Raw genomic sequence first — 27,010 nt, forward strand, 5'->3', positions numbered from 1 at the left:
ATTTAAAGTAAATCCTGGCTTTAAATGTAACCATGCCACATTCCTGAACCTTCACGAAATGGACGCTGTGATTACACATAAATGAACACACCTCACTGTAGCAAGTATAAGGGCATTATTATCTGTTGCTATCACATACAATGCATGGGAGTTCAGTCTTCTTAACAGTCCAGCAAGGACTGAACTCCTTTATAATCCCCAAGACATACCGCCATTGATAGTGCACCTTGTTGTTTCAACTCATAATTCTAGAGGAATAACTATCTAAACCAAGGAATATTATTACCTCCTAAGGACATAGCCAATTTTAGTTTTTGCATCTTTTTCAAATAGTCATAACTTTTTTTAAAATTTTTAATATACACCTGAAGGTTTGTTTTTTTGTGGGATTAGTTGTTGTTTTGAATGACACCATTTATTTTACCATATAGAGTAAGGAAAAATTCCATCTGTGGTGAAACCATGAAATAAAAAAACACATTTCCATCCCTATTTTTCAGGTTGTATTACTCAAGTGTTAATCGTGCAGTAAAAATTACTTGACAAAATTATTTTCCAGTTCATTATGTTGATGCCAAAAATGTTAGGTTTTTTTTCATCTATCTTAGTGGCTTTAAAAAATTCGGAACTTTATAAAAAAAAAAAGAATTTGGGTTGTGCCACCATTTTCTGAGATAAATTTTTATAATTCATTGCATTTTTTATTCAATGGAGCTGTATGAGAGCTTTTTTTTTTTGCTTGACAAGCTGGTGTTTTTATTGCTACCATTTTTGGAGACATAATGAGTTTTGATAGCCTCTTGACATTTTTTGCAGTGTTGATGTGACCTAAAAATTGCAATTCTAATGTTTTGATTTTTTTTTTACAGATTACAATGGTTACCAATCGGATTAATTGATTTTGTATTTTGATAGATTAAACATTTGCGAACATTGTGATATCAAATATCTATATTTTTTATTTTTTACATCTCTACTTTTAATTATGGAAAAGCGGTGCATGACTTGAATTTTTAGATTTTTTTCTATATTTTTTAAAAACTATTTTTTTTCTCGCTTTATTTGTTAGTCCTCTTAGGTAGCTAGTCGAACCTGCTCGTACTGGGGTATTTCTGTATTTAATAAAAACTAGCCAGCCTATGGCCTATTGCTGGATGTCAAAGGTAAAATTGCATGACTGGCACGGAGGCCTAATGATGACTGTCATAGCAACCCTTTGGCCCCCTGCAATCACTAATGGAAAGCAACATTTAAGAGGATAACAGCAGCGATCAGTGACATAACAGATGACACAACCTTTTTTTTTTTTTTTTTTTTACAGAAAAATGTTTCATGTAAAGTTAAAATGCTTGATGCCCTAATCTACTATATAATCGTGTAACTATTTCTGTCTGTCTATCTCTCTGTTTGTAACGGAAATCCCGCGTCGCTGATGGGATCGCGGCCTGCTGGGCGCGACCAATCAGCGGCAGGAGCAGTCCGGCCACGAATTGGCGCGGAATTCGAACGACAAACGCCACCCCTACCATCGGGAGATCTGCAGCGCTAGCTGATCTCCAGACAGTTACCGCGGGTCATCTCCTGCCATACGATCAGCGGCGATGCAGCCGGGAGATGACCGGTGCTAGCCTGATTGGTCGCGGCCAGCCGGGCACAACCAATCATCGACAGGTGCTGCCCGCCTGCGAACTACATACGTATTCTAGAATACCCAATGTGTTAGAATCGGGACACCGTCTCGTTTTGCATATTCATTGGGCAGCTGCCTCAATTACTAATATTTGCAAAATTGTTTCCAGCTTCTCAGGCTATTCTATGTACATTATTCTTTGGTTTCTCCCTCCTCCCCGATCCCTCGTGGATGGACCAGCTGAAAGCTGAGGGTACTATGTAAATAAACTATTTGTATTGCATTCATTGGTGTATTAGGCTATGTGCACACACTGTAGATTGCAGTGCGGATTTGGCCTTGCGGATTTTGTAAAATTCGCAGGTAAATCTGCAGGTCAAAAGACCTGCGGTTTTACCTGGGAATTGCTCTGCGGTTTTGCCCTGCGGTTTTTCATCTCCTCAATGGAGGAGATGGCAAACCGCAGCGGAATCCGCAGAAAGAATTGACATGTCAATTCTTTCTGCAGTTTCAAAACCGCAGAAAAACCGCACGGAAAAATCCACACCGTCTGCTCTGCAGTTTTTAATTCCCATAGGGAATAATGGTACTGTACACCGCAGCAAAAACTGCTGCGGACCCGCAGCGGCCAAATCCGCTGCGGAACCGCAGCAGAATCCACAGCATGTGCACACACCCTTAAGCCCTTTACCACCTCAAGGTTTTCTGTTTTTGTGTTTACATTTTTTTTTCTCCCCTGCTTCCCAGAGCCATAATTTTTTTACTTTTCAGTCAATATGGCCATGTGAGGGCTTTTTTTAGCAGGACGAGTTATACTTTTAAATAACACCATTGGTTTTATCATATAGTGTACTGCAAAACGGGAAACAATTCCAAGTGCAGTGAAATTGCAAAACAAGTGTAATTCAACAATTGGTTTTTTTTGTTTTTTTTTACCATGTTCACTAAATGCTAAAACTGACCTACCATTGTGATTCTCCAGGTCATTAATAGGTTATTTATACCAAACATGTCTAGGTTCTTTTTTATTTAAGCAGTAAAAAATAAATCCAAAGTTTGTAAAAATTAAAAAAGGTGCTATTTTATAAGACCCATAATATTTCAATTTTTTAGGATCTGGGGATGGGTGAGGGCTTATTTTTTGTGTGTCGAGCTGCCGTTTTATTTACCATTTTGGAATAGAAACAATCTCTTGAGCACCTGTTATTGCATTTTATTGCAATGTTGCGGTGATGAAAAAACTTAATTCTTGTGTTTTCATTCTTTTTTGTCTTCATGCTGTTTACTGATCGGATTAATTATTTGTATATTTTGATAGATCGGGCATTTCTAAACCCAGCAATATCAAATATGTGTATTTTTTTTTTCCATTGTTTTATTTTGAATGAGGCAAAAGGGGGGTGATTTGACATTTTATATTTTTAAATTTTTAAACATTTTTTTTAACTTTGCAGTTGCTTCAATAGCATCCTCAGGAGACTTGAAGCTGCGATCTTTTAATCAAAGCCCTGCTATGGGTGGAAGAAATGATCATCTGCTATGAATGCCAGCCACAGGATGTCGCTCACAGCAGATCGGCAATGAAAACCATAGGGATCTCCTGCAGATCCCTGGTTGTCATGTCAACCCATCAACACCCTGCAATCATGTGACATGGGTGCCAAAGGGTGGGGATAGTGGCACGCTTCCAGCACGTGCATGTTAAATTGACAGAGATTGACAACGGCATTTAACAGCCTTGGGTGGATCGCAATTCCACTCACGGCTGTTATGGGCAAATGACAGCTGAGCAGATCAGCTGCAGACTCAGCGTTGGAGCCTGCATCATAGTGGGGGAGGTCACCTATTACACACCTATAAGGCCTGTTTCACACATCCATTTTTTGGCATCCGCATGCATCCGTCAAAGTGTGAAAAAACGGATCCGTTTCCTTTTTGCCGCAAGCGGATGCAAACGGATTCGTTTTTTTTACGGATCCGCGGTAGCCACTAATGTAAGTCTATGGGACAAAAAACGGATCCTGGAAAAAAATGGCGGATCCGTTTTTTAACGGAAAAGGCCAGATTTAGACGGATTTTAAAAAACGGAAGTGTGATCCAGGCCTAAGTCATAGGTCGTATAGGGGTTCAAGCGTAACTGTTGTTTTAATTACTACAATGTTGCTTATTTTCACGTGAACTATGGAAAAATTAAAAGATGGTTAATCTTTAAGAAGCTTAAATGACCCGCTGCCACTTATGGGAAGTCTAGAACTATAACTTAGAATTGATAATTAGGGGTCCTGTTACAGATTTTAAATTGTGATGGGATACACCTCTGTTCCGACTGCAACTTTTTCCTTGTATACGTCCTGTCAGACCTCTGTGATGTTTAATTTTAGACCAAAGGGAAAACTGTTAGAATAAAAAACTATAAAACTGGAAGCCAAGAACCAGAAACTTATCTTTTAAACATTTACTAAATATTGTACAGTTATCCTCTACATACAGACCCGGATAACTGTGGACGAGGTGTGGCTAAATTCTCCATTCACCAGGGTAAATCCTGAGTGTGCTGGTCCCGTGTCCGGATACCCTGACCAAGGATGAGTGGCTTGCGGGTGCCTCCCTTGCAGCTATTAGCCAGGACACATACTCTACCTCGTCTCTACCTGCTTTGCAAATATTTCTGTTGTTCTACTAATGTACAGTAGAAGCTTTTTATGAAAAGAGACTAAAAGAAGGAAACTCAAAATGTGGACGCAACAATACAGCAAAGGTTGGGGAAATGTCCTAATTTTTAAAGACTCCAAGTTTTTAAAAATGGAATCATTCTTTCAAGTTGTAAAGAACGATGCTCCAACATTGTCATTTCAGGTAAAATGCAAGTTTTGACCTCTCTATATTCTGATCCTATTAGGTTTTCACAAGCATTGTGTGGAGCAGGAAAACTTCTCATATCACAAAAAGGTACAAAATCAGATAAAATGGACCATGGACAAATATAAGACTGCAATTATTTGCAGGAAAAACACCATCAAAAGAACACTTAAAAGGGTTATAATTATATTATTATAATTAATAGATCATAGAATAAAAATAATTTCCACAATTAGATGTGTTAAATAAATGTTCCTATGCTGAGATAATCTTATAAATGTGCCCCTGCTGTGTACTGTGTAATGGATGTGTCTGACCATGCAGGAAAATGGTCGGATCATATCACAGCTCCTGGGTGGGGGGAGTAAGCAAAGAATACAGACAGGGTAGCAAGGGATCACAGCTGCTGGTTTTGGTAAGGAAAAACTTTCCCTGCCTGTTTCAAACTTGTTTTACCTCACTGAAAGAATCAGCTGTGATTCCCTGCTGTCCTGTCTGTATACTCTCTTTTGCTTCCTCCCCTGCCCAGGAGCTGTGGTATGATCAGACCTTGTCCCTGTATGGTCAGACACAGCCATTACACAGTACACAGCAGGGACACATTTATAAGATTATCTTAGCACAGGAACATTTTATTTTACGCATCTAATTGTGGAAATTATTTTTATTACAAGATCTATTGATTAAAATGTACTTGCTCGTGGGAAAACCCCCTTAAATAAAGGGTAGATCACTAGAGTGACATACGAGGCATGCATGAGTCACTAGTACAGATCGGGTAGGCAGGTACTACCTTATGGGATGTATCACCAGGAACAAATATACATGTTTTGTATATTTGTCCTGTCCTGTCTGTATACCCTCTTTTGCTTCCTCCCCTGCCCAGGAGCTGTAGTATGATCAGACCATGTTCCTTTATGGAGAGTCTCCTTGTTAGTTGGAACTCTTTAGATGTTGAGTCACACTTTACTACGAAATGTGGGAGACTTGTATTTTGCTTTCTATGTATTATGTATTGCCAATATATGCAATTTTGCTATATGAGAGTATGAGTGTGTAAAGTTGTACTGACCGGAGTCATTGTAACCATGCAGGATGGCAATATATTATGATGAGGCAGGGTGTTATTAAAGCTCTCATAATTCTATGGAGTCTAGTTTAAGACTGCGACACAATAATGTTGTTTTATTGCTGAATGCCATTGAGGATCTAATTTATGGGTATTACAGTCCTGTGATTTTATTACTGTGTGTTTATATTACACATACTAAGGGATTTGTACTTTTTTATTTTCCTCTTTGGCAGCCAATGACTATTCAGTTCTGCATATATATTGCTACAACTATAAGCTAATTCTTTTGATCAAAACTATGTTTACTATATACCATTATTATTATTACTATTATTATTACCTTTATGCATTATTTGCAGTTTATTTTTTAATTTTTTATTCTAGGATGTTTGTTTTTTTGCTTTCTCTGTGTAATAGTCATGTGTTAGTATGCACTTATTACATTGTGCAGTTCAGACTTCAGTTTTTTAACTATAAGCTAATGCCTATAGGCTGTAATGGAATAGACATGTCTCCATTTAAATCTCAGCATTATTTTCTATTTTTTACTAAAATAGGATGAGATATAATAAATTCTGTAAAGAGGTTTTATGTTTTACTTTTACAATGTCACCATATAACACTAAGGCTATGTGCACACGCTGCGGATTGGTCTGCGGATTTGCATCTGTGGAACCGCAGGTAAAACCGCAGGTAAAATGATCTGCGGTTTTACCTGCAGATTGGCCTGTGGTTTTCCCCTGCGGTTTATCACCTCTACAATGGAGGAGATGGTAAACCGCAGCAGAATCCGCAGAAAAGAAGTGACATGTCATTTCTTTCTGCGGATACAAAACCGCAGCTTTTCCGCAGTTAAAAACCCGCAGCATGTGCACAGCAGATTGTAAATCACATAGATTTACATGCTACTGTACACTGTCTGCAGAACTGCTGCAGATCCGCAGCGGCCAAAACCGCAGCAGATCCGCAGCAAAAACCGCAGCGTGTGCACATAGCCTAAGTATGATCCATAAATGGGAATGTTACTCTTGTCCTGCTCTTGAAATACTTCATGGATATTATGGTACTACCATGACTGCATTTAAAATCCTCCTCTTTTGTCAATTATGCTAAAGGGTCTATATCATCAGAAAATGACCTATTGTTTAAATCAGGATTTTGTACTAAATGTTTTTTTTGTTGGCAATAGTTATTTTTACAATACCATAATCTATTCTCTATTAAACATGAGAAATCTTGTAACATTGACACTTAGACTATGTAAAACTCATGCTTTCTGTTGTTTCAGGAAATGCACATGGACATTAGCAGCAATAAACTGACTCTGAATCTAACTTTTGTATTGAAGCATCTGATGAGTGTGTGCAAAGATAACTGTAAAAGGAGGAGGAGCAGGGAGACATCACCTATTGTGAATGGTGGATCCTGTGTTATCAGCTGTATATAGTATAGAGGTGTCACACCTGCCATTGTAAATCCTGCCTGTGATAATAAGCAAGTTCTAGTTGAAAACTTTTTCTGAAAGGACAGGAAGTATCAACTTAATATAACCCCAGTGAAAAATTGCAAGATTGCTATTTTTTAATACATATTGTGATATAAGCTGGGTTATTCTGTACTAACAGATTTATCCCTAAGTCCATTAAACTAGTGCTCAATAGAAACTACATCTGCTTACCAACGTCTAAGGATGTGAAATAATTCAAATTTGCCGGAAAAATCTATTCACATTGTGTATACAGAGAAAATTTGGCACATGTGTAAGGAGGTGGCGGAGAGCCTCATTGCTTCTCCTCTCTCCCTCTCCTGTGTGGTACCCGGATGGCGTACCTATGAACTTAATACATGTACTGTGAAGTATGTTGCTGTTGTATTGCATTGTGATATGTATTATTGTGCTGTGTTTGCAATGGCATGTGTAATGTTCCTGTATTTCCCCCATTGTTTGTACTGTTGTAGAGTTAGGGATTCAAGGGCTAACTTTGTGGGCTGAGCCAGCAGCCTCCAAGGAAGCAGGAAGCTCATGCTCCCAGTTCAGAGCCCGGGCACGTTTGCCCAGGGCAGATGTTCAGCTGCGGCTGGGAGCCTTGCCGGACCCCAGGAGGGGAAAGGGTGCTGCCCTGGACCTTTGGGCAGCACAACGTGCACTAGGACTATGTAAGTGCCGCCCCACTGAAGGGACTTCAAGCGTCCAGATTCCGGCATATAGACTACCTCCTCTTTCGGCCGCCATTGCTGCTGTGGGTACGGTCGTGGACGTCATTAGGGAGAGAGAAGGAAGTCAATGTTGCACTTTATTCATTTCTTTTATTAAACTGTTTCCCTGCTGGATGGCAGCTGTGCCTGGGATTGCGTCTGTCCTGTCTATTTCAGTACAAGGTGCCGGGGTGTGCCCTGACTGTGGCTTAGTTGACTCGGCTGGGACTACCACCCCGAGCCACCTTGCTACACATGCACTGGGAAAATGTATGGTTCATGCTCTGAAGAGAGCTACAGGAACCCATTGACCACCAAATACCAAGAGTGTGCCCTTTTACATTCTGTCAGGACAGTAAACAGTACATAGGTTTCCTTTATATTCGCAACTGTATGGAATATTATAATTGTCTACACTATTCCCTACGTCGGCATCTAGTAGAAAATGCATACCACGCTGTCTATTATTTTAATGCGGAGGCTTATGGTCATCATATGATAGTGTGTGCTTATGCAATGACATATGCCAGTGGTATACATCAGGAAATGCAAGAAGCAGCATCTAGAGTTCAGCTCTGAAGGTTACTGTTACTGTATTAAATTAGTGATGTATTTACAAAGTTACTGAATTTTATGCATAAATTTACACTGTATACTTATCATTTATGCCATATTGGGTAGTTACAAAGTGACTAATTATTATCAATGACTGGTCAGTGTAAAGCACAAAAATGAATTAATATATTTTGCCATTATCTATTGCACCTCCCACTAAGCTCCACAAGCTCTTCTTACCAATTTTTCCTTAAGTGAAATGGTGCAAAACAGCAAAAAAATCCCTAACGCTTACATAAAATATGATGAAATAATGCTCAAACAATTACCGTTTAAATTTTTATTCCATAAATTAATTGCACACATTAAAATAAGCAACTTTGTAATAGATGTTATCAGGGAATTTTGTGTCTTTCACCTAATGGACTGATCTTTGTATCTCAATTTATGGGTAATATCTGTATTCAGCGAAGTCAAATATTCACATTACTGAAGTATCATTTTAAAAGCACCAATTGTCACTTTACATGGAGACTGGAGGAACTAAAGGAAAATACAGACATTCTGCTGCAAGTTCTTCTGAAATGACAGTTAATGTGCTCCATAGAACTTTATGAGCACCAACTGTCATGTCCTAACTCAATAATGGGAAAGCCTGTCTTCCCCAAATACAGATTTTTCCAGTAAATTGAGAATTTTGAGAAGAAAAGATCGGTCATGGTGGAGACAAAAAGTGGATTTTTCTAATAAGATATATTGCAAAGTTTCTTATTTCCATGTGTACTATTGATTTATGGAAAAAAACAAACATTGTTTACCTGTTAAAATCATAACCTATATTTTGATAACTAAAACAAATGACTAAATACAGCTAAAACTGCCAGTACTAAGAGCGTGTAACACTGTACTTCCATGTACTTCATGGAAAAATGATTTCCCAGTGCTGCTCTCCTCTATAATTGGAAATGCTCCTATTATTTTATGGTATGGGAAAGTGAAATTTAACGTAAATCTCCCTTTTTGTGTCACATATGACAGATCGTCATCATCTGGAAAGAAGTTGACTGTTTTTAATATTTCCATCTAGTAGTCGCTAATCCGTAAAAGATCAGTCCTAAAATGTTCCCAGAAAGATTCTGTGTTCTTTTCATCGCGCCATTGAACTTGTACCGTTAGGTGTCGTTTTTCCATAACAAGAGTCTTACTTTCCTTAATTCTATCCAACAGATACAGAATTGTGCATAAGTCTTAAGTAGGTGTGAAAAAAATGCTACAAAGTGAGAATGCCTTCAAAATAGTATTGTTCATAGTTTATTTTTATCAATTAACAAAATTCCAAGTGACTGAACAAAAGAGAAATCTAAACGAGAATAATATTTGTTGTGACTAAACCAGCATCATAGCATCAATTATTTTAGGTATAGTTTGTAAGCAATGAGGGCAGGACCCTCTACACTTCTGTACCAGTTTGTTGCAGTTTGTTTACCTTTTTTAATATATATATATATATATATATATATACTGTATATATATATATATATGATATACTGCATACGTAACACTTCACATGTACATGGCCCTGGAATTGAAGACGTTGTCCGCTACTAGGACAACCCCTTCTCATACCCCATGTTTGACCCTGATAAAATAAAAAAGCTTATACTCACCTCCTGCGCTTGCATAGTTTCAGCGGTCTTGGCACTTGCTTTCCTGGGGCATATGTGTGGTTGTTATATCAATGGGCAGTGAAAGAGAAGCCGCAGCTCCCACTCCCTCTTGATGGCGTATATGTGTAAAACAGAGGACAGTGACCCCAGGGCTGATTGGGCGCAGGGTTCATGTGTCATAACAACCACACGTGAGCAATGGGAAGACGATTGCTGACACCGCCGGAATAGTTCTGGCACTCAAGGCAAGTAGAGGTGCTTTTATTTTATCAGGGCCAAACATGGGCAATGAGAAGGGGTTGTCCTAGTAAAGGATAACGCCTTTAATGGTGCTATAAAAATAAATACTACTACTATTAATAATAATAGGCACACTTACACACAGGTTTTGAAAGAATTCCGCAGGGAGGTTGTTCCAAACATCTTGGAGAACTAACCACAGATCTTCTGTGGATGTAGGCTTATTCAAATCCTTCTGACTTTTCATATAATCCCAGACAGACTATATGATGTTGAGAGCAGGGCTTTGTGGGAGTCATATCATCACTTACAGGGCTCCTTGTTCATATTTACACTGAATAAAGTTCTTAATGACACTGGCTGCATGTTTGGGGTCGTTGTCCTGCTGCAGAATAAGTTTGGAGCAAATTGGATGCCTCCAAGATGTATTGCATGATACATAAACATCTGCCTGTATTTCTCATCTTTGAGGAAACCAAGAACAGGGCAACATTGTAGACCATAAATGCAATGGTCAGCCAACTTAGTGCAGCAGATGAAAGACACATTATGCTAACTTCACTTTGAAATCGGAAGATGTCCAGCAGTGCCATCAATTCAAAATTCACAGCAGCAATTTTGACCCAGCTACACCCGTCTACTGATTGGAGAATTGTGGCCAGAAATGGTCATCATGAAAGGATTGTGGGCAAAAAGCCATACCTCCAATATGGAAACAAGTGACTCAACCACGCATGAAGAATAGGAACTGGAGTACAGGTGCTTCTGAACTGATGAGTCAAAATGTGAAACATTTGGCTTTAAAAGAATGCAGTTTGTTCACCAAAGGATTGGAGAGCAGTACAACGATTGTCTGCACACAACAGTTAGGTATAGTGGAGGTTCCTTGCAAGTTTAGGGATGCATTTTTTGAGCAAATGGTGTTGGGAATTTTGTCAGGATTGATGGTGTCTTCAAAATTGAGAATTACAGGCAGATGCGTATCCATCATGCCATACCATCAACAAAAAGCCAGACTGGCTCCAAATTTATTCTGCAGCAGGAGAACAACTGTAAACATACAATCAATGTCATTAAGAAGTATGTTCATCACAAAGAAGATCAATGAGTCCTGAAAATTATGATACGGCCCCACAGAGCCCTGGTTTCTACATTATCGAGCTTGTCTGGGATTACATGAAGAGGCAAAAGGATTGGCTCAAGGATCATGCATTCATCCACAGAAGCTCTCCAAAATGTTTGAAACAACTGTGTGCAATAAATGTGCTAAGAAGAATTGATGCATTGATGTTGTTTTGAAAGCAAAGGCTATTCACACCAAATATTGATATTTCTCTCTTGTCTATTCACTTTGCCAGTTGAGAAAAATAAGTTATTAGCAATTGTACATTTTCTAAAGCATTCTTAGTTTGCAGAACTTTTTCACATTTGCCTACAACTGTGAAGTACTGTACATGCAATTGTATCTAACAGCGTGTCGTCACAGTATGGTAGACTATAGTTTAGCCGTGCGCATTGGTTGTAGTTCACACTGCGGTCATTTAACCCTTTTTATACATCGCCCTTTTGTGTGGATGGATGTTTTCCATGGACTTACCTGACAACATTCCTGACCTTCATTTCCGTTATCTCAAATCATTAATCAATCCTTGTAAAGTTTTTGCAGTGACACAAAAGCATTCTCACTTTCCCCTTGTCTCTGCATTGATCACATACTTTAGGTCGTACTCATCAATTTCCAAATTATGACACATATTTTATGTATGGCAGCCTGGACATAGCAGGCATACTTACACCTGCCACGCCTAACATGGTATCCTGAAAATGGAACCAAAAGGCCTCCATCAGGTGAAAGATGCTTGATACATTTAGAGTCCTGAAGAGGTTACCACAATTTTTTTCCTTTTATGCCTTCATAGGAAATCAGGAGTCAGTAACATATGGAGATATGGTGCCAATATATTTATATGGCCACCTTTCTACTATTCCGTACAACTTATGCCTTTATATACAGAGCTTATGAGATCTGTCACCAATAACATTCTTATGACATCTGTAATCGATCTCAAAGAGGCTGTCTCATCATATATCTTCAGGAGCGCACCGTTCCCCTTCCTCCCAACATCTTGCCTGCCGGGGGACAGTGAACTACTGAGTCATTGACAGTTTGGACCAGCAGCATGGTTGCTCTCCTGACCTGAACTGTGCTCAAGAAGAGGCAGCTCAGCAGCTGCAGAGGACGACAGTATCCCTACAGTTGGCCAGATCCATTGATTCGATTAGCTTTAGAGCAGCGCTTACAAGCTCCCCTTGGGATTTTAACCATTTATGATGCTGAGAAAACTCCTTTAATATATGTGATAATACAACCTACAAATTACAGTTACATACTAAAATGTTTTGAAGCCTTCCCAACCCATAGTCCCATAGTGTACACCTGCTTTATACTAAAAAACTTTCCATTTTTACAAATGGTACCTACTCACAGACATCTTGCTAGATTTGGTTCACTGAAAGTTATTTGCTATGTTGCAATAAATCCTGCGGTGCTGAGTATTTTTCTAATAAGACATTTAGGGAAATTACTACCTATTATTGAATACAATGACTGGAATTCGCGCTCAACCAAGTCAGCTAGGCATACATTTTAGATACTGCTTTCTGAAAAAAAACCACATCATTCATGGCTGGTCTATGAAGTTTGACGATTTCGGTGACAATGCTGTAGGATCAAATAAGAATTAGGTAAAAATTGATTTATCTGATAATCTATGGACTAGCCAGATCTGCCGTTAATAGGAACCATATATGTCGTTAAGCAGAAATAAAATTTTAACAAGAGCAACTGTCAATAACAAAAAAATTCAACACGACAACTTTTGAAAAGAATTATCTGCCATTCCATGTGTTACACCCATTCTTGACACAAAAAGGCACCCATGATCGGCACAGAGTCTAATCTGGCCTTTTTGGCAGTCCACAATAGGGTGCATGGCCAGAAAGGAAGTATCCATTAATTACAGTAAATTCTGCGTAGTTGCTTCCTTGCATTTCTCTGCTATGGAAGTAAATATGTGTCTGAGAGAGCAACATGCTCAATACACTTTCCTGGAAGGTGGGCGAGTTTGTCCTGTATCCAAATCAATTAAATATAGTAGAAAACCGCCTGACCTTGCAGATTCATTTTTCTGATACAGAGATCCAATCCTCTTAGCGACCACAATGAAATTCTAAAATTCTGGATAAATGCTTCCATCATTAATGGGAGCTTAGGCGTTTACTGCATATTGATTTAGCATTGAGTTTTGAGTTGAGGGCATGAGATAATAGCGCCTCCTACTGGGACCAGTGGTTGTATGCAGGAGTGGACGCAGGCAGAAAGGGACCCCTGTGCAAAAAGAAGATATGAGCCCTTTGCTGTGTAATAGTTATTCATAAGGCACAATTCCACCTGCTTATGTGGAGGTGGGTCCCATTACCTCTTGGGCCCCTGTGCGGCTATACAAGTTGCATCAATGATATGTCCGCCCCTGGCTATAGGCAGTCAAAATTGTATATATATTGCATTTGGTGCCATGTTGAAAAAAATATTGAGCTCTTTCTATAAAGATATATTAAATTGGTAAATCATCTTGGAACTTCTACTACTGTATTTGTTGGTGAAAGTCAGTGCTAATTTACACAGAAAGCAAGCAGCCATACTTAGTGTACCAATATCTGGTTACAATAATAATGTGCTGCAGGATGCAGCCACCTGCAGCATATCGGTATCGTGACCAAGTATTGGTATGAAAAGCTGTTTTTTTACTGTGATGTTTTCTTGGATTTATGTCCTTTTCAGTCTATTTTAATAGTTCCAGGTTAGTAATGAAGAACGAGAGATATAGAGTTTAGATTTTAGACTTCCAAATTATCTTCATACGCGTTACCTCAGAAGAGGGTCCCTCTCTATGGATTCCTTTCTCTCCAATATAATAGAACCCTTTTTTCTTTATAATAGTCCAGTCTCAGTGGGCCATGAAGTTCATGATCTCAGATTTTTACGTGCACTCATAGAAAGTAAGCCGCTAGCTGCTTCTTGGCTGGCAACCGGGCGCTTTACTTACTGGGCTGTACTGTGCATCTGCCCCTAATCCTAAATCTCCCACAGATCCATGGAGTATAGAACTTTATCACAGAGGAAAAGTGACATTTCATCTACATCATATATTGTCCATAGGCTCTGACACCTAGATCATATAAATACAGCAATACACAAATGGAAAACACCAGCTGATCCTTAGTCAAGACAATAGAAATAGATTGTGTTTTTTATATGAAGCATCTCTAAAAAGCCTTTAAGGCTATGTGCCCAAGTAGCGTTTTTCATGCGTTTTTTTCCTGAGCAGAAACGCATGCCCCTGCCAGGGAAAATGCATGTGCTTTTTTACACGCGTTTTTGACTCGATTGTCAAGCGCTTTGACATGCGTTTTTGCAAATACAGTGTATGTATGCGGAATCGCATGCGATTCCACACAATTAATGTACATGCTGCGTTTTTTTCCGCTAAGCGTTTTCCATTCTATTACATTAGATGCTTTTCTTAAGCGTTTCTGCAGCAGAAACGCTTGTCTAAAAGTGCTGCGGAAACGCTTAAAAAAACGCAACGTGGGCACTCAGCCTAAAGAATTTTGGTCAGTTCATGGCTATCCTAAATGCTGAAACGTATATTCTAATTCTTTCTATGGCTATATGCACACAGTTTTTAGAAAACCTTCTGGAACAAAAACTGAGAGGTTACCCTTCAAATCCTCCTCCAAATCTCAAAATCTTGAGTTTCCGCTGAGTTTCATCTCTGAAAACTTTGCAAAAAGACTCCATGTGCACATACCCTTTCTCTGAGGAGAGAGAGGGGTATCCCCAGGATGCCTGAAGATTTATTATGTGAATTGGAGGTAACAACTCACAGCACTTGTGATCACAGAGCTCCCAACTAGGTCCAATGGTTAAAAATATGGTTGTAGAACGTTCATACGATATTCAATATTTATCCAAAGCAGTGATTTCCTTTTCCGACTCCCAATAATTACTTAACATTCAATTAATTAAATCAAATGCATGAACCTGTGAACATAGGTGTCCACATATTTACCTTTTCCAGATGCCCACGGTGAAGTCTCTGGAGATCCAGACACCAGGGAAATGAGCTCTTGTCACTTGTCACAAATGGTCCTGTAGTTTAAAGAAGCCAAACAAGTATTGCAAGCTGAAGTATGCTGGGCGGATACAACTTTGTGACAGAAAGGGAAGGGCCGAGAAAATATGAAGCAGGTCCCCAGCAAATTACATCAGTAACACATGCAAACGCAGAGATGTTCACAGCGAAACTAGAAACGTTACCAAGGAGTCACCAATGAGATGCACCTCTCCCTTAATCTGAAAACTGATCAGCCTACAAAATTACCTTCTGAAGGTTTCCTAATATAGGACTGGGTTTGGCAACAACTAATATGGCTTTGCTGGTGCATTAATGTCATGCCTGTAATCAGGGTGTTACGCAGAGGAGATTCCAGTCCCCAAAATATTAAAATGAGTTCCTTTGTGATGCTGGTTTATGCAATTGTATTTCAGATTTTTGGGCAGGAATATCTAAGATTTTACAAGGAGTTTAATGATTCAGAAAATCCCTGTCCTCAAGCTTTGGTAAAAAGCAAACTGAGCTTTAATCACCATTCTCGGGTCCAAAACTGAGTCTCTGCTGCTCCCGGTGTCTGTTATTGTCTGCAGGGCTGATGTCACTGAGCTGTTCCTAATTTGACAGCACGAGCCAATCAGAGGCAAGGAGCCTTGTTATTGGCTGTCGGCATGAAATTAGCGCTGCAGGTAAAAACAGACATCGGGAGCGGCAGTGGAGACTCAGCGCTAGACCTAGGGAGGGTGAATAAAGAACAGGGTTTTTTTTAAAGAAATTGCAGTAAGGGAACTAACTTAACTATGATGACTATCTCAACCTAATTGTTGTTTTTCCTCCTGAAACTTTCATAGTAGCTAATACATTACTTATAGTAAGAATTAGTGAGGAGCAAGGGTGCTCGCCACTGCTGCATACTCAATCGAGCATGGGTGTACTCTGGTACGCTCATTACTCGATGGAGTATCGTGGGGGATCGAGTGCCATGCTCGAGTCTCCGCCCCGCTTGTTTCACGCCTGTTAGACAGCCAATAAACATGCAGAGATTTCACACCATACACTTTAGTGCCATAGCCATGTTGGCTACTGACAGTGCTGTGATTGTCTGGGTGCATCTCGTCTTATATAAGACCCGGTGATGTGATGCTCAGCATACTCTCCTCTGGAAGCAGTTCAGGGAGCACTGATCTAGGAGGGAGAACTTAGATTCGAGCAGTCCTATAGACAGTGTTTAATTGCTATTGCAGTACTTGTATACCGCTGCTGCACTATTAAAACAAAAGTCCTTTTCAGGGCTACATATTGTCCTTTCTCTAGTAAAAACACTGTTACCTGCATTCACTGTAGGGATAGCTAATGGAGGAGGAATAGTTTTGGATTAAAGGCATATAGGCAGGGTTTATTGCCTTACAGTCCTTCTATAGGTATATTGCTGCTGCAACCTAAAAACAAAAGTCCTTTTCAGGGTAACATAATTTTCTTTTCCCTATTAATATTGGAAAGCTTGCAGGCTCATAATTTTTAGAGGGTCATCATGTGACCCTCATTTTTAATCAGTGTATGACATCCTCCTTCATAATTTTTACAAGATGTGTATGAGGCCTACCTGTACAATTCTCTTACATATCTAATATATAAGGCTCAATGTGGGTGTGTATGTATGTGTGTGTGTGTGTGTGTGTGTGTGTGTGTATGTCCGGGATTGGCATCCGCACCGTAGCAGCTACAGCCACAAAATTTGGCACAGTCACACGTCTGGACCCCGAGAGCGTCATAGGCCATGTTGTGAGGTGAAATTTTAACCCCACGCCTTCCAATTCACCAAACAATTTTGCCCCTATCTACATAATGGGGAAAAAGTGTATGTGTATCAAGCCCCGCCCCTCATTATGATGATACACACACACACATACATACACACCCACATTGAGCTTTATATATTAGATATACCCCAGAGGTATTTTTGAATGTCTTTCAACCCTGGCACTTAGTACATAGGCTTTAATAGTCTAGGCGTCCTACTCCTTAAAAATGGGAAAAAAATTGTTTTATGAGACCCTCCTCTACATGTCTTCCAGGGTGTATTGCAGTCCCTCCTTCTATTTTTTGGCAGCCCTTGCACTTAGTGTACTGGCTTTATGAGTCTAGGAGTCCCACTACCTATCAATTTTAACAGAATGTGTATGAAGCCTTTATATCTGGGAGTATTGGAGTCCCTCTTCCCTCTAATTTTTGACAGTTCTTGCGCTGTCCGCATAGGTATTGTAAGTTTGAGTCCCTCCTTCATAAATGAAACAGGATATATCTGACCATGTCACACACCACATGCCCAGATAAGATAGTCAAATGTTAAAATTAAATTTACTGGTGACTACTGGTGGGTGTAGTTTTATTTCCCCCTCTACTAGGAAATCTACTGTAGTCATTGCTTCCAGCAGCGACCTGGGAGTCAGAGATGTATCCAGGCGTCTTCCCCATGCTGTTCACATTCCATTTGAGCGCTGCTTCCATCCATTTAAGTGATTGTCCTGTCTCACAAGCCCGCTATATTAGGATCTTTCAGAAAAATGCTTGAGTTTACCATTGACTTCCATTATACTCAGTTCTCGAGTTAAACCTTTCTGAGCGTCTGACCTGCTCGCTTTGAGTACCGAGCCCTCGAGCATTTCAGTGCTCGCTCATCACTAGTAGAAATACATTTTTGAGTCTTCTTAAAAAAATAACACTTAATAGGTACACCATTTAATATGGTCAGATCATTGTGGTTCATTATTACATTTTGAAAAACCCCTTTACTCTAGCTTTACTGAAGAGATATACCCAATTCCCGATCTCTGTGTTTGTCCTTGTCCATATTGTTTCCTCTTTTCCAAATGAACAGCCATATTGGTTGATACTTTTAAATTAGTTTAGGGCTGGAATTGTAAGAGCCAGTGGAGTAATGATTCTTGATTACACCTCAGGTGACTACTGGCACACTAACACTTAAGCCTGATGTCAATGTCTTGGGTTGTTAAGAATTTTTTTTAAATGCAGAACTGTGTGCACAGAAGGTGCTGGACCTCTCCCGGGCGCCTGCGCACTGCAGTACTCTGCTCTGCCCTCAACAGGGCAGATCAGTACGCTTGAGTGGCGCCCTCAGGAGTATGGCCGCCACAGTGGCTTTGCCTTCCTCCAGGGGAGGGTAATGCCAGGCTTGGAGGCAATGATGGGTCTCTCTCGCAGTCAATCCATACATGCAACACAGTTCCACTCCAGGCCAGCAGGGGGAACTCTGAACCAGAATTAAGGGGAGGAGTGCTCTCTGAGGGCTAGGAGGAAGGAGTGGTCAGTTTGTCTGCGGAGGGTGAAGTGTGCAAACGTATAGAGAGAAGCTGGAGGTTGAGCTAGGAAAGGAGAGCTCCCTCACAGTGAGCGCATGAACTGGAGCCTGGTCTCCACGGTTGTACGGATACTAACGGTCCTACAACAGATAGCAGAGGAGTAGGAGGCTGTAAATGCCCTACTCCCATCTAAGACTTGAGGGCACAACAGCAGCTTGGATAGAGAGCCGGGACTCAGGAGAAAGGAGCCCCCGAGATAGGCTACAGCTGTCTGCCGTGCAAGTAAGGTTCTTGGGAACATCCGACAGGAGGAACTTCAGTGTAACTCAGTACTTGGAGTACTTCATTCAAACAAGCGCTAGGAAGGAGACTGCACAGTCCATCTGCTGAGAGAGAATCTCTGAATTGCTTCCAGTCTAGCCTGCTCCGTTACCATGGACTGCAGTTATCAAGTAAAGGTACAGAAATTGCACCCCGCTGTGTCTTGTCTGCTTCCTACCTTTCCGGCACTGCTACATCCCCGTGCCAACCACTTCTACACTGCCCTGGGACAACAGCCCTGCCTGTGGAGGGTTATACCATCATTGCTGCACCACACCATCTGTCCCAGAGAATCTGTTTGCAGCGTCGGCTTAACACCTGCCTTGCCGAACACCACAGGTGGCGTCACGAACTATTCCATTCCATTAACTACATTCCCCCATTGCTTGGGCGCCCAGGGCCACGGTCCGGGTCACCGCTGCTGTGACACATCCCACTGACACCGACCCGGTACCGAGTACCCCACAACCCTGGGAGGGCGGCCCACTTGCGCCGGAGACGCGATGGGAAACACCTTCTAGACCCGGAGCGGACCAGGACCGCCCCTGGGTGAGTATAATACAACTCATTTTTCTTCTCTTTCAGGTTCATCGGGGGCTTATCTACAGCATTCTGTAATGTTGTAGATAAGCCCCTGATGGCGGTGGCCGCATCTTATATACCATCTTATATACCCAAAAATAGGTGACAGATTCCCTTTAAGGGCTTACAATCTATTGATGCAATTCTAGTAAAGACACTGATGTAATCAATCTACCCAGGACTATTTTTTTTCTATGGGCCTAAAAACTAACAGGCTGCTAACAGAGGCAATGGCCTGCCTTTTCTACCCGGTGCTGGCTCAGAGTCGTCACTGACCACTCTTGCCGGCAATTCAATTGCTCCACGTCAGCAGAACAGCTCCTCCGATGTCATGATGATTGATAGCTGGTTTCCCACAGTTAGGCAGCAGGGAGCAAGCTGTCAATCAACATGACGTCACCAATAACGCCCCCTGAACAGAGCATAGCGTGAGAAAGGCCACTGTTTTGTTGAAGTAACGACAACGGAAGCCACTGAATCGCCAGCAGGAGTGGCCTGTGACTGCTCTGTGCCAGTAGAGATCAGCGCTGGGCACAGCAGGCAGGTAGCAATTACCACTTTGTTAGTTCTTAGGCCTGTAGGAAAAAAAGTCCTGGATAATATCTTTCCCACTTGTGAAAACTATAGGTGGTAAGTGTTTGATTGTTGACACCCCCCACCACTGGAATGGATGTCCCAAGCCCCTTATTCCTTCTTAATGCAATATTACAATAAGAAAGACACTTGAATTGGGCAGAGCTCATGTATGTGCCCTGCTGCTCCATTCAATGTCTACAGGCTGAGAGAAACTGATGAGCGCTAGCGCTGTACTCGGCTAGCTCCACCAGTTCAATCAACTCTGAGGAAAGAAGTACCAAAACTCCATTCAAAGGTATTATGTGGTTGTGCAGTGAGAAGGGATGGGGCAGATGAAAACCCATAACCCATTTTAGTCCCCTGAAATCAGTTATTTATTAAATCACTATTGTGAGGGAAAACCCAGCTTATTTGCTGCTTTAAAAAATAAAAAAATAATAAATGGAATCCAAACCTTTATCATTTGTGTCATTTTTTGTATTTTTGGTGTAGTGTTTTTCTTTAAATACATATTCCTATAGGCCTTTCTATAGAACAGAAAAAACGCATGAAGAAAAGCATGTTTTCATAAAAAATTGTAGATAGTAAACATTGATCCCTAATTATTTTGAATGAATGAATGAATGAATAAATTCATGAATTATAGTAAATTAAATTATATTGAAGTGACTCACTATGAACTAGACATCTCTCTACTGTAGCCACCAATTGACTGCCCTTTTTCTGTGCTGCCGAACAACATATCTGAGTAGTGCTATTTTTTAAAGAGGTCTTATGAGAGGAGTAGCTAGGGGTTTGGTTCAGGAGGAGTAAAACTTCTGAGTGGGCCCCTAACCAGGTAACCTTTATTAGAACTATGTTGGCTCATCCTAGTAGTGGATGTAGGAGAACCTCAGCAGATGACTGAGCTGCTACTATATAGTGTCTATATAGATGACTATATATGGTGACTATATACTTGTAGTTGTAGATATACCAGTCCTTCAGAACATGTAAGAGATTACAATATAGTTACAGATAGTGACTTACAACTGACGCTCTTTCTGGTGGAGTCATTCACTTTTCCCGTCTTTTCCATCTGGCCCAGACTGACATGGCAACTAATATAAGTATTACATTTTTTATATATATATATATACAAATTTATTGTATCCAAGAATTAATATTTTCATGAAAATAGATATAAACAATAAAAGTACACTGTGACGGGCTCAGCTTCTGCTGAGCCCATTTTTTGAGTGGACCCTCTGGGTCGTGGCACCCACCCACCGAGGGCGAGCTGACCATGTGAGGAACCACCCCCTATACAGGGAGTATCAGGGGCAAGACCAAGGGGGTGAGCCACCACGACTGCTGGGACCAGACGGCTGGCTCAGGGGGACACTTTGTGAGTGTCTAACGACCAGGGACAAGCAGGAAACAAGACAAGACGTAAGTTCAAGGCATCTTCATTTAGACAACTGCAGGAACATTCAGTGCAAAAACGTGAGAACAAGCAAACACAGCAAGGTGCGTGGGCACGCCAAGGTCCATAGCATGGTATGTGCCAGGTGGCACGCCTGGGTACAGGCAAAGGCACAATGGCATCGGACTCCGGACAGCTGGCAATGATCGACATGATCAGGGCATCAGGTTGTGGACATCAGCTCCGGACAACAGGCCGCAGTCATCAGGCTTACGATCTCTGTCAGCGATCGGCAGGTTCCGAGCATCCGGCAGGCAAACCAGGGTTCAGGCAAGGAGGCACGAAAGATCTCCAGGCATGGTGCGTGTGAGGGAACATGCCGAGGTCCAAGGCAGGATTTCAGGCAGAGTGCGTGCTAGGGGCACACCAGGGTCCAGGACAAGGTGCAAGGCAGGGTGCGTGTGTAGGGGACACGCCAGGGTTCAAAGCAAGGTGCAAGGCAAGGTGCGTGTGTAGGGGACATGCCAGGGTTCAAAGCAAGGTGTGTGTGCAGGGGACACGCCAGGGTTCAGAGTTCAACAAACAAGACAGAGTGCGTGTGTAGAGACACGCCAAGGCACAAGGTACAAGGCAGAGTCCTGTGCATGCCAAGGGGCACGCCAGGGTCAGGTTCAACATACAAGACAGGGTCCTGCGCGTGCAGAGGGGCACGCCAGGGTCAGGGTTCAAAGGCAGGGTGCGTGCTAGGAGCCACACCAAGGTTCAAGGCAGGGTGCGTGCTAGGAGCCACGCCAGGGTTCGAGGCAGGGTGCATGGTTCGAGGCAGGGTGCGTGCTAGGAGCCACACCAGGGTTCGAGGCAGGGTGCATGCTAGGAGTCACGCCAGGGTTCGAGGCAGGAGACACGCCTCACTGGCCACTGCACATGGCTGAGACACAAACACGCAGCATGACTAAGGCACAGGAGGCGGGCAAGGGGCAATGTGTCACGGATGCCTGTGGGTCGCCCTCCCAGGGATGTGGGGTACTCGGTACCGGGCCGATCTCTCAGAGGGGAATGTCACAGCAGCAGTGACCGGGCCGTGGCCCTGGGCGCCCATGTAAAAGGGATTAAGTGATGGAATAAAGTTTATGAGTGAATGATTCATGACGCCACCTGTGGTGTTCAGCAATGAAGATGTTAAGCCGACACTGCGGACAGATCCTCTGGGACAGAAGGTGGGGTGCAGCAATGACGGTGTAGCCCTCCACAGGCAGGGCTGTAGTCCCAGGGCAGAGTAGATGAAGAGGGTAGGTGTTGAGGAAGAGGGTGTAGTGTTTGGCACAGAGATGTAGCAGTGCTGGAGAGTTTGCAGGAAGAAGGCAAGGACACAACAGGGTGCAGTTTCTTTACCTTTACTTTGCTTGGCAAATGCAGTCCAGGGTCCAGATTGCAGATGGCACAGGAGCTGGCTAGCCTGGAAGCAACTTAGGAATCTCTCTAGGCAGATGGGTTGTGTAGACTCCTTCCTAGCGCTTAGTTTTAGGTACTTGCAGTACTGTGTTACACTGAAGTTCCACTTGCTTATCCTCTTTAGAACTCCCTCGTATGGCAGACAGCTGGAGCCTTCTTCTTCTGGCTCACACGTCGCTGTTTGTTGTGCCTCCGAGTCTTATGTGGGAATAGAGCATTTACAGCTTCCTGTTCCTCCGGTTTCTGTTGCAGGACCATCAGTGTCCATACAGCCTTGGATACCGGGCTCCAGATCATGCGCTATAGCTGGGAATGAGCCTGAACTCTCTGCTCAATCCCCCAGCTCTTCTCCTCATGTCCACACACGTTGCCCTCCTCACACAACTCCTAATTCTCCTTTCCTGGCCTCCAGAGAGTAGCTCTTCCCCCAGTTTTTGGGTTCAGAGCTCCCTCTGCTGGCCTGGAGTGGGAGCTGTGTTGTGTATTTTGGTTAACTGCCAGAGAGACCCTTTATTGCTTCCAAGCATGACATCACACTCCCTAGGAGGAAGGTAATGCCACTGTGGAGACCATACTCCTGGGGGCGCCACATTCCCCCCTAGTGCAATTCAGTACTCCCGGACTGAAGGTAAAACATGTAAACATATAAACAATTAACAATTGTAACTGTAACAAGATTTTACAAAAAAATGAAAAATACAAAAACCAAAGCTCAAAAACAGTCCTTGTGACGATTAGTCCAAGCGTCAATGTCCATGGTCCAATTCCTGAGCAAGTTGGTGAACTATGTACAAGTTAGTTTTGACCACACATAGTCCTGTGGTCCAGCTGTCCATTGAAACAAAATAAAATATCCAAAAAGTCTTACAGAGTCTCTGTAGGCACAAAACTTGAAACGTTGCATATTTACAGATTAACAATTACAAGACTTATCTATATGCAGACCCTTAAGGGTGGAATACCTTGGGTACTACGGACAGACCTACATAGCACTGGTGTTGTTGGGGAACTTACTGGATGCCTTATGTTAACTACTACTGGTGTAGTGTGTGTTGTACTGGCTACATGACTGTTGGTTCTGCGTAGCACAGGGATACTAGATTTCATAGGACCACTTCTACTCACTGTGGGCATGACAGATTCACCACTGGCAGGGTAAGAATTCTCTTGTTCCACTGCTGGTGTAGCATCTACTGCTTGTACTTGCTGGTTTTCAGGGTGGTCTTGAGTCACTTCTTCTTGCACTACCAGTTGGGGAAAGGTCAAAACTGGCACCACTATGGCTTGATTCACTCTAGTCCAATTTGCAGGGAATTCTCCAAGTACAGTACTGACCTTTTCTTCTTCTTCCTCTATGGGCTGAAGGTTGTTTTGCTCTTACATTCTGTCCTTTAGTTGGTCAGGGCACAGTTTCAGAAAATCCCTTGATACTGCTGATGAGGTTTCTCCTCCATCCTTACTGATAAGGCACACTTTGGTGTTGTCAAAGTTTGATGGTAGGATGGTGTAGGGTTCAGCTTCCCATTGGTCATCCAATTTATGCATCCTTCTTTTCCTCTTTAGGACTTGTTCTCCTGGTGACAAGGGAACTGCAGGTGCATGTTGATTGTAGTTCTTTTCCTGTTTTTGTCTCGCCTGAGCTAGACTCTTTTCTACGCACTCTTGTACTCTTCGATATTGCTGCTTCCGCTCTGTATCCCAGTCAGCATCTGGTGATGTTACTTCAGGTGTCAGGACTCCCATATCCAAATCAATAGGCAGCTTGCCAGGCCTCGCTCTCATTAGGTAGGCTGGAGTGCAGTTGGTAGAATTCACAGGAATGTGATTGTAAAGGTTTACCAGATCTGGCAACTTCTCTAGCCACAGATTCCTCTCTTCCAAAGGCAAGGTCTTCAGTAGGTCAATCACCACCTGATTCATCTCTTCACACATGCCATTGGTCTATGGATGGTACGGTGTTTTCCTGATCTTCTTGCAACCGTACAAGTTACAGAATTCCTGGAACACTTCTGCCTCAAAGGCTGGACCTTGATCTGTAAGCACTCGCTCTAGGTATCCGTGTGGTCGACAAAAGAGCTGTTGGAATGCTCTGGCTGCTGTCCTGGCTGTTTGATCCTTGACAGGCACGACTACCAGGAATCTCGAGTAGTGGTCAACGATGGTAAGAGCATAAACGTAGCCTGAACGGCTTGGAACCAGCTTCACATGGTCCAGGGCGACCAACTCAAATGGTTGTTTGGTTATTATTGGCTGCAAAGAAGCTCGCTGGCTGTTACGGTCCTTCCTGCGCAGGTTGCATTGTCCACACTCCCGGCACCAATTTTCAATGGCCTTCCTCATACCAGCCCAATAGAATCTCTCCCGGAGCAAGGCCTCCAACTTCTTCCATCTGAAGTGTCCACCTCCATTGTGGTATGCTTCCAAGACCATTGATGCCTCCCACTTTGGGATTACCACTTGCCAGACCAACTCATGAGTGCGGGCATTGATACTCCTCCGGCACAGCTTTCCCTCATAGAGGAACAGCCTGCCTCTTTCCTTCCACAACTGCTGGGTTTCTTCAGGAGCATCTGGACCTGGGCGTGAGTCAGCTTGTGACAGTAGCTCCTTTACCAGGTGGACTGCGGGGTCGCTATCCTGCGTTTCTGCCCAGACATGATGAGGCAATGGATTTAGGGTGGCCTCTTTCACGACAGACCGTTTGTTTCTCACTCCTTTGGCACGTTGGGCCCCAATTGGCGGGTGGAAGGCAGATAACTATTTCTTCGAGTGCCTCAGGGTCTTCTCCTGCATCTGGCAGATTGGGCATTCTGGACAGCGCATCAGCATTGGCATTCTTGTGCCCCGCTCGGTACTTGATGGTAAATTCATAGTTAGACAGCCGGGCCATCCATCGCTGCTCCAGTGCACCTAGTTTGGCAGTTTCCAAGTGAGTCAACGGGTTGCTGTCCATGAAGATGGTAAACTTGGCTGAAGCTAGGTAATGCTTGATTCGTTCAGTCACAGCCCAGACTATGGCGAGGAACTCCAGCTTGAAGGAACTGTAGTTGTCAGGGTTCCTTTCAGTGGGACGAAGCTTCCTGCTGGCATAGCAGATCACTTTTTCTTTGCCATTCTGTACCTGTGACAGTACTGCTCCTAGTCCCACGTTGCTGGCATCAGTATACAGAACAAATGGTTGGTCATAATCTGGGTAGGCCAGAACTTCATCTCCTGTGAGAGCCATTTTCAGTCGAGTGAAAGACCTCTCCAGTTCCACATTCCATTCAAATGTAGGACTCTTCTTCCTGGCTTTCTTGGGCTGGCCCACCAGAGAATTTTGCATAGGCGTGGCTATCTCAGTGAAGCCTTTGATGAACCTTCGGTAGTAGCCTACCAACCTGTTATGCGAGGCTTAGGTCGAAGGAGGCTGACAAAACCCGGGCCCCTGCGGAGTCCCTCAAACTAGGGAAAACCCTGTCTGACCCTCAACCCAGGGTTTTTGCTAAAGGTGCAAATGCCTGAGCCTCCAGCCTCTCCTTATCTCCTGCTCAGCCCTAAGCTGAACCCTCCACCCTCCACCCAGTGAGTTGTCAAACCACCAAAACCCACACAGTAATGACAGACAGTGAGAACTCAAACCACACCGCGCCGCAACCACACAGGACAATACTATAATGTGAACAGGGCAAAACAAAGCACAAATATAGGAAGACGAAAAGGTAACAACGGATCATACGACACCAGCTATGAATTTCTCTCTCCAACACCTCCACTCCAGACCGGAACCACTTGGCACAAAACACAAGCTATAATCGGCGACGCCCACAGGCCAGCACGACTATTTAAAGACCGTGGGCGTGACCAAACATCCCACCTGATTTCCAGCTAGATTAACCCCAGATAACCTGAGTAAAATCAAGCCGGCGCCACTGAGGCTATAGTGGACGGAGATGGAACTACCGCTGCCTGACGGACGCTG

General features: G+C 42.6%; 1 protein-coding gene across 2 annotated transcripts in view; it reads right to left on the bottom strand.

Moving 5' to 3' along the window:
* Positions 1–27,010, bottom strand: part of LOC141063482 (uncharacterized) — a 64,412-nt gene that overhangs the window by 15,047 nt on the left and 22,355 nt on the right. The window contains exon 1 of one of the 2 annotated variants that reach the window (XM_073557534.1): positions 15,352–15,535. The exons of the other annotated variant lie outside the window; for it this stretch is intronic. The gene's annotated coding sequence lies outside the window, so the exon portion shown is untranslated. Of the gene's footprint in view, positions 1–15,351; positions 15,536–27,010 lie in introns of those variants that run through there. 2 annotated transcript variants of the gene reach the window in all.

The sequence above is a fragment of the Dendrobates tinctorius genome, unplaced genomic scaffold (genome assembly GCF_039654945.1).
Source record: "Dendrobates tinctorius isolate UK_male_01 unplaced genomic scaffold, ASM3965494v1 ptg000250l, whole genome shotgun sequence".
NCBI lineage: Eukaryota > Metazoa > Chordata > Amphibia > Anura > Dendrobatidae > Dendrobates > Dendrobates tinctorius.